The 8,879-nt window shown below is 46.5% G+C and overlaps 1 pseudogene; it reads left to right on the forward strand.

Annotated features, from left to right (window-relative positions):
* The first annotated feature begins 8,706 nt into the window (after positions 1-8,706).
* On the forward strand, positions 8,707-8,800 carry LOC147114523 (U6 spliceosomal RNA; annotated as a pseudogene).
* Positions 8,801-8,879: the final 79 nt, after the last annotated feature.

Consider the following 8,879-nt stretch of genomic DNA (forward strand, 5'->3'; position numbering starts at 1 on the left):
ATGGCGGAGCAGGCTCGAGGGGCTGATTGGCCTACTCCTGCTCCTATTTCTTATGTTCTTATGTTCTTAGTACCCTGTCTCTGCTTTCTCCCCATATCCCTTGATCCCTTTAGCCTTAAGAAATATATCTAACTCCTTCTTGAATATATTTAATGAATTGGCCTCTACTGCCTTCTGTGGTAGAGAATTCCACAGGTTCACCACTCTCTGGGTTAGATCAGGGCTGATCAGCATCTTAGCTCCATTTACCTGACTTGGTTCTGTAACACTTAATGCCTAACAAAAATCTATCAGTCTCCGTTTATGGAATGCCTCACGACAGCACAACACTCCACCTCATAGAATAGAATCATAGGCCTAGAAATTCAGTTAGGGGCGCCCAGCTCGCCTGGGCGCCAGAATTACCGCTGCGCGCGGAGCCACTTGCGCCAGCGGGAAATTCAGTTTCAGCGCCCCAAGTGGATGCCGGCCGCTAAACAAGGGTTTCGGCGTCCTGCTTGGGGCGCTGAAACTGAATATCGGCGTGCAAAGTGCCGCAGCGCCACCCGCTGCGGCACGGCAGCCTGCGGTACTGCAAGGCCTTCCTCTCACTCTTAAGGGGGAGGTGGCTGCAACAGCGCGATCCCCGCTCGCGAGTGCCGGCAAATGAGCCCGGCACCAAGGAGAAGTGCCGGGCTCTCTGGAAACAGCCGGCAATGCCGCGGGGGGGGGGGGGGTGTAGGAGGCCAGCGACGGAGGTGCGGGCAGGCGGCCGCCGAAAAAGCGGCCGGCCGCACCTCCACCTTAACTCGCCCCACTACCGGCACAGGTAGGCCCCGTGTACCGGTCGCTGTTTCCGGCCGGCGCGGGGGAGGCGGCAGCAATACAATAATACAATACAATACAAATCGCTTTATTGGCATGATAAGGTACATCTTATGTTGCCAAAGCATCAAAATACATTTATGGTTGAACACATAAACGCGGTTCCATTCATACAGTGTATAAACAGGTATATCCCTGAGTTTATAAATATATTTTCGCCTTGTTTATATATACTCTTGTCTTAGTTTACTGGTTGTCCCTCTGTTCATGGCAAGCTGTAACATAGTGTGCCGCCAGTGTTACACAGCTTCTCTCCTCCCCCAGTAGGAATGGGAGTTTTTGGTTGTCAGTCAGATTTCTGAATTACATAGATACATAGATACATAGAAGATAGGAGCAGGAGTAGGCCATTCGGCCCTTCGTGCCTGCTCCGCCATTCGATGAGATCATGGCTGATCCTTTAATTCAGTATCCCGTCCCTGCCTTCTCTCCGTAACCCTTAACCCCTTTTGCCCGTAGAAATATATCTAATTCCCTCTTAAATATATTTAATGAGCTGGCGTACACTGCCCTCTGTGGCAATGAGTTCCACAGGTTCACCACTCTCTGAGTGAAGAAATTCCCCCTCATCTCTGTCCTAAATGGTTTAGCCCTTATCCTTAAATTATGTCCTCTAGTTCTGTTCTCACCCGCCAAGGGAAACATTCCTTCTGCATCCAGTCTGTCTAGACCTGTCAGAATTTTATACACTTCTATGAGGTCCCCTCTCAATCTTCTAAACTCCAGTGTGTACATCCCTAAACTACATAGTCTCTCCTCATAGGTCATTCCCGCCATTCCTGGTATCAGCCTGGTGAATCGCCGCTGCACCCCCTCCATGGCAAGAACATCCTTCCTCAGATGAGGCGACCAAAACTGTACACAGTACTCGAGGTGTGGTCTCACCAGTGCCCTGTACAGCTGCAGCAAGGTATCCCTGTTCCTGTATTCTAACCCTTTTGCTATGAAGGCCAGCATACCGTTTGCCTTCTTGACCGCCTGTTGCACCTGCATGCTCGCCTTCAGTGACTGGTGTACAAGAACACCCAGGTCTCTCTGTACTTCCCCCTCTCCCAATCTATTGCCATTTAAATAATAATTTGCCCTCCCGTTCCTGCACCCAAGGTGGATAACTTCGCACTTGTCCACATTATAGTGCATCTGCCATTTATCCGCCCAATCGCCCAGTCTGTCCAAATCGCTCTGGAGCTTCCTGGTCTCTTCCTCTGAGCCCACCCCCCCTCCTAGTTTAGTGTCGTCTGCAAATTTGGAAATGCTGCATCCGACTCCCTGATCCAGGTCATTAATGTAAATTGTGAACAGCTGGGGGCCCAGGACAGATCCCTGTGGTACCCCACTTGTTACTGCCTGCCATTCAGAAAATGAGCCGTTTATTCCAACTCTCTGTTTTCTATCTGACAGCCAGTTCCCTATCCACGCCAAAACTTTCCCCTTTATCCCATGAGCCTCAATTTTCCATGCTAATCTTTTATGTGGGACCTTATCGAAGGCCTTTTGGAAGTCCAGGTACACCACATCTACTGGCTCTCCCCCATCTATTCTACCAGTTACTCCCTCAAAAAATTCCAATAGATTAGTCAAGCACGATTTACCCTTTGTAAATCCATGTTGACTCTGTCCTATCCTGTCCCCATTTGCTAAGTGCTCCGCTATTTCATCCTTAATGATGGACTCCAGCATTTTGCCCACAACTGATGTAAGGCTTACAGGTCTGTAATTACCTGCTTTTTCCCTACCCCCCTTTTTGAATAGTGGGGTAACGTTAGCTACCCTCCAATCCATCGGCACTGTTCCCGAGTCTAATGAATTCTGAAAAATCATCCTTAGTGCATCCGCTATCTCTAGGGCCACCTCCTTCAGTACCCTAGGATGCATGTTATCAGGCCCTGGGGATTTGTCCACCTTCAATCCCTTTAGCTTCCTTAACACCATATCCTTAGAGATATTGATTTGCGTCAGTTCCTCCTTTGCCAATGTCCCTATTTTTCCCGATATCCCAGGGAGGTTTTTTGTGTCTTCCTTCGTAAAGACTGACCCAAAGTATGCATTTAGTTGATCTGCCATTTCCTTATTTCCCATTATATATTCCCCCGTATCTGACTGCAATGGACCAACTTTGGTTTTCACCAGTCTTTTCCTTTTGATATATTTATAAAAGCTTTTGGAGTTAGTTTTTATATTTTCCGCCAGCTTGTTTTCGTAAGCTATTTTGCCCCTCTTGATCATGCCCTTTGCCCTCCTTTGCTCTATCTTAAACTGTTCCCAATCTTCCGCTCTGGCGCTTTTTTTGGCTATTTTATACGCCCTATCTTTGGATTTTATGCTGTCTCTAATTTCCCCTGTTATCCACGGTTGAGTCACCTTTTTAGATTTCCTTTTATGCCAGATTGGTATAAACAATTTTTGCAATTTTGTCATTCTATCTTTAAATGTTTGCCATTGTTTATCTACCTCCAGTCCTCCCAGGAACGTTGTCCAATCAGACCTACTCAGTTCCCGTCTCATGGCATCATAATTCCCCTTGTTTAAATTCAGGACCTTAGTCTCTGAGTCAATTTCTTCGCTCTCCATTTCGAGTGAGAAATCGATCATGTTATGATCGCTCTGACCCAAGGGTCCCCGTACAACAAGATTACTGATTAGTCCCTTCTCATTGCACAGTACCCAGTCCAATATAGCCTGTTCCCGAGTTGGTTCCTCGACATATTGATCCAGATAACCATCCCTTAAACACTCAAGGAATTCCTCCTCCTCATTATTTTTACTGATTAGGCTAGTCCAATCTATATGTAAGTTAAAGTCACCTATGATGACAGCTGTGCTCTTATTGCACGCTTCTCTAATTTCCCTCGTGATGCCCTCCCTAACCTCTATTTTACTATTTGGAGGCCTATATACCACTCCTATTAATGTTTTTCGCCCCCCGCTATTTCTTAGCTCCACCCATATAGATTCTGTATTAACTGAGTTAATATCCTTCTTTTCAATTGCATTTATCCCCTCTTTTACTAGCAATGCTACCCCTCCTCCCTTTCTTTTTTGTCGATCCTTCCTAAATACTGAATACCCCTGTATGTTAAGCTCCCAGCCCTGCTCACCCTGCAACCATGTTTCCGTAATCCCAATTAGATCATAATTATTAACCTCTATTTCCACAGCTAATTCATCTACCTTGTTCCTGATGCTTCTCGCATTAAGGTATAAAACCCTCAGGCTTTTTTTATGCTCACATTTTTTATGAATTAGTTTGGCCCTTTGTTTTTTGTTCCTCACCCTTTTACCATTTATTTCTGTCTGCCTTTCACTTTCCTCTATTTCACTACATAGGTTTCTAGCCCCCTGCCATACTAGTTTAAATGCTCCCGAACTGCTTTATCAAAAATTACCCCGAGAACATCAGTTCCATCTCTGCACAGGTGTAGACCGTCCCTTTTGTATAGGTCACACCTACCACAAAACTGGTTCCAATGCCTCAAAAATTTAAAACCCTCCCTCTTACACCACTGCTCAAGCCACGTATTTAGCCTAACTATCCTGTTCTCTGTACTCTTACTAGCACGTGGCACTGGTAGTAATCCAGAGATTACTACCTTCGAGGTCCTACTTTTTAGCTTGGCTCCTAACTCCCTAAATTCTACTTGTAGGACCTCTTCCCTTTTTTTAGCTACGTCGTTGGTACCAACATGTATCACGACAACTGGCTGTTCCCCCTCCCCCTCCAGAATGTTCTGCACCCGCGCCGAGACATCCTTGACCCTTGCACCAGGGAGGCAACATACCATCCTGGAGTCTCGGTCGCGACCACAGAAACCCCTATCTATTCCCCTTACAATCGAATCCCCTATTACTATAGCCCTGCCACTCTTTTTCCCTCCCTTCTTTGCATTCAGGGCATATTTGTGAGAATTTTTGATAGAAATTCTCTCTGATGCCCTGATATTTTCCACAGGCTGTGAGGAAGTGCATCTCTGTCTCAACTACTCCCTGACTGCAGTGAGAGCATATCCTGTCTTCTCTTGGCAGCCTGGTCTGCCTGTGTCTGCCTTTTTCGATCGCTAGGCTATGTTCGCTAAGTCTGTACCTTGTCAAGGTTCTTCTCAGTTTGTTATCCTTTACCATGGTCAGGTAATCAGCTATGTTGTATTGTCTGTTTAGGGCCAAGTAGCAATTGAGTTTGCTTTGGGTTTTTGTTGTTTCTGCCCAATATGACAGATATTTTTCCTTTTGCTTAGCGACGATTGTGTTGGGTCGAATTGTTTGTGTTACCCTGTCACTGTCCTGGGGCTGGTTATTGTTAGTATTGTTATTAGTTACTTTATTGAGTCCCAGGACTAGTTGACTGAGGGTATTCTTCTTTATGGTCAGCTCTTGGCATTTCAGGGCGTCGTAGTGATAGCATTGGGGGTTGCTCATTTGTAGGTGATTCCAAAATTTGGTGGCTCTTTTTTGGATAGTGATTATTAATGGGTATTGGCCTAGTTCCGCCCTGCATGCGTTGTTTACTGTTTTCCTTTGAGTCCGGAGGATACTTTTACAGAATTCCGCATGTAGGATCTCAATTGGGTGTTTGTCCCATTTTGCAAATTCTTGTTGTGTTAGTGGTCCCCAGACCTCACTGCCATAGAGTGCAATTGGTTCAATTACTGATTTGAAAATTTTGAGCCAAATGCTAATTGGGATTTCTATTTGGATTGATTTTTTGATGGCATAGAAAGCCCTTCTTGCTTTCTCTTTCAGTTCATTCACAGCCAGTTTGAAGTTTCCCGTAGAACTGATTTTTAAGCCCAAGTATGTGTAGTGAGTGGTTTGTTCAATTTTGGTTGTTCCTACTGTGAAATTTATTGTGGGTAGCAACCAAATATGGCCAGCGGGGCGATAGCGGGGCACTGCGCACACCGATGACGTCATCGGTGGCGGCGCAGCGCTACTGGCTAACGCCGCCATTAGCGCCCCGCTAAATATCGCGGTAGGTTTGCACAGTGGCACAAAAGCCCTCTTTGGGCGCAAACTGGTGGCGCAGGCCACTGAATTTCTAGGCCATAGAATGGTTACAGCACGGAAGAAGGCCATTCGGCCCGTCAAGCCTGGTCCGGCTCGCTGCAAGAGCACTTCAGTTAGTCCCACTCCCCCGCCCTTTCCCCGTAGCCCTGCAAAATGTTTTCCTTCGGGTACTTATCCAATTCCCTTTTGAAAGCCACGATTGAATCTGCCTCCACCACCCTCTCAGGTAGTGCATTCCAGATCATAACCACTCGCTGCGTAAAAAAGCTTTTCCTCATGTCGCCTTTGGTTCTTTTGCCAATCACCTTAAACCTGTGTCCTGTATTCACTAGAGTTTAGAAGAATGAGAGGGGATCTCATTGAAACGTATAAAATTCTGATGGGGCTAGACAGACTGAAAGCAGGGAGAATGTTTCCCCTGGCTGGGGGGGGGTCTAGAACGAGGGGTCACAGTCTCAGGATACGGGGTAGGACATTTAGGACTGAGATGAGGAGAAATGTCTTCACCCAGAGGGTGGTGAACCTGTGGAATTCTCTACCACAGAAGGCTGCGGAGGCCAAGTCACTGAATATATTTAAGAAGGAGATATATAGATTCCTAGACACAAAATGCATCAAGGGGTATGGGGAGAGAGCGGGAATGTGGTATTGAGATAGACGATCAGCCATGATCACATTGAATGGCGCAGCAGGCTCGAAGGGCCGAATGGCCGACTCCTGCTCCTATTTTTCTATGTTTCTATGCCCTCTGGCTCTCAACTCCTCTGCCAATGGGAACAATGTGTCTCTATCTACTCTGTCTCATGATTTTGAACACCTCTATAAAATCTCCTCTCAATCTTCTCTGTTCTAAGGAGAACAACCCCTGCTTCTCCAGTCTATCCACTTAACTGAAGTCCCTCATCCCTGGAGTCATTCTCGTAAATCTATTCTTGTTTTCAAATCCCTCCATGGCCTCGCCCCCTCCCTAGCTCTGTAATCGCTTCCAACCCTTCAACCCTCCGCGATCTCTGCGCTCCTCCAAATCTGGCCTCTTGAGCATCCCGATTTCTATCGCTCTACCATTGACGCCCGTGCCTTCAGCTGCCTGAGCCCTAAGCTCTGGGATTCCCTCCCTAAACCTCTCCGCATCTCTACCTCTCTCTCCTCCTTTAAGACAATCCTTAAGTGCCTCCTGTGGCTCAGTGGGTAGCGCATTTACCTTCTGAGTCAGAAGGTTGTGGGTTCATAGTCCCACTCTAGGGACTTGAGCACCTTAAAGCTAGGTTGACACTCCAGTGCAGTGCTGAGGGAGTGCAGCACTGTCGGAAGTGCCGTCTTTTGGATGAGATGTTAAACCGAGGCCCCGTCTGCTCTCTCAGGTGGATGTAAAAGATCCCATGGCACTATTTCGAAGAGCAGGGGGAGTTATCCCTGGTGTCCTGGTCAATATTTATCCCTCAATCCACGTAACAAAAACAGATTATCTGGTCATTATCACATTGCTGTTTGTGGGAGCTTGCTGTGCGCAAATTGGCTGTTGTGTTTCTTACATTACAACAGTGACTACACTTCAAAACTACTTCACTGGCTGTAAAGCGCTTTGAGACGTCTGGTGGCCGTGAAAGGCGCTATAGAAATGCAAGTCTTTCTTTAAGTTCTTAAGAGTAATGGCACATCGGTTTAAGCCATGACGGCTGCCCCCGATGTGCCTTTGCAGCCGTCAGCGATCAGCGTTGGCTATGCAAATGACCGCGTCCCTGGGATTTGGGGTGGAGTGTCTAGCCTTGTACTGGGCAGATGGAGATTCCTCTCCACTACCAGCAGAACGGGGTCACAGGGATTTTCAGGCTGATATTTCCAATTTTGCTTTTCTAAAAACAACAACATTTGCGGCCCCTTTTCAACGCCTTTCCCCATTTGTGTGTAACGCATGTGCTCAATTAGGCACCACACTTTAGGAAGGATGTCCTAGCAGGTCTATGGGGAAAGGGCGGAGGGAGAGGGACTAGCTGAAGTGGTCTTGCCGAGAGCCGGCGCGGGCTCGAAGGGCCGAATGGCCCCCTTCTGTGCTGTAACCATTCTATGATTCTATGTCAAGGCCTTGGAGAGGGTGCGGAGGAGATTTACTGGAATGCTATCAGGAATGAGGGATTATAGTTATGTGGAGAGATTGGAGAAACTGGGATTGTTCTCCTTAGAGCAGTGAAGATTAAGAGGAGATTTAATACAGGTGTTCAAAATCATGAAGAGTTTTGATAGAGTAAATAAGAAGAAACCGTTTCCAGTGGCAGGAGGGTCGGTAACTAGAGGACACAGATTTAAGTTGATTGGCAAAAGGACTAGAGGCAACAGGAGGAAACATTTTATTGCACAGCTAGTTGTTGTGATCTACCTGAAAGGGCGGTGGAAGCAGATTCAATAGTAACTTTCAAAAGGGAATTGGATAAATACTTGAAAGGGAAAAAAATTGCAGGGCTTTGGGGAAAGAGCAGGGGGGAGTGAGGTTAATTGGAGAGCTCTCTCAAAGAGCCGGCACAGGCACGATGGGTCGAATGGCCTCCTTCTGTGCTGTATCATTCCATGATTCTATGAATTATGCCTAACTTGTATTCCTGTTTGCAGTTTTAGTCTGAGAATCATCCATAAGCTTTGACCCATTTCCTCGGTCGCATAAGAAAGAGTAAAATTGCGCAAAGTTTGCAGAACGAAGCCAAAGTCATGCACATTCCAGAATCTGGGTCGTTTATCACCAAGCATCTAGCTACCAGTCAAATCTTCTTCCTAAAAGCTCCTGCCAAAGCCATGTTTTACAAAGATAAAAGAATCACAGCTGGGATATTTGGCACTAAGATCCATCATGACCTCCCTATAAGCAAGTTTAATAATTGAAACAATACAGAGAAGATTAGTGTGGACCCTGCACAAGAAAAGTTGTGAAACATTCCACATAGTGTGGCCGCACTTTTGAGCAATTCATTCAGTTCTGGTAACCAAGGCACGAGGGAAATATTCAAACTCTGGGAGCTGTGTGG

This window comes from Somniosus microcephalus, chromosome 7 (genome assembly GCF_052327205.1).
Source record: "Somniosus microcephalus isolate GS21.2 chromosome 7, FLI_Smic_1.0, whole genome shotgun sequence".
Taxonomy (NCBI): Eukaryota; Metazoa; Chordata; class Chondrichthyes; order Squaliformes; family Somniosidae; genus Somniosus; species Somniosus microcephalus.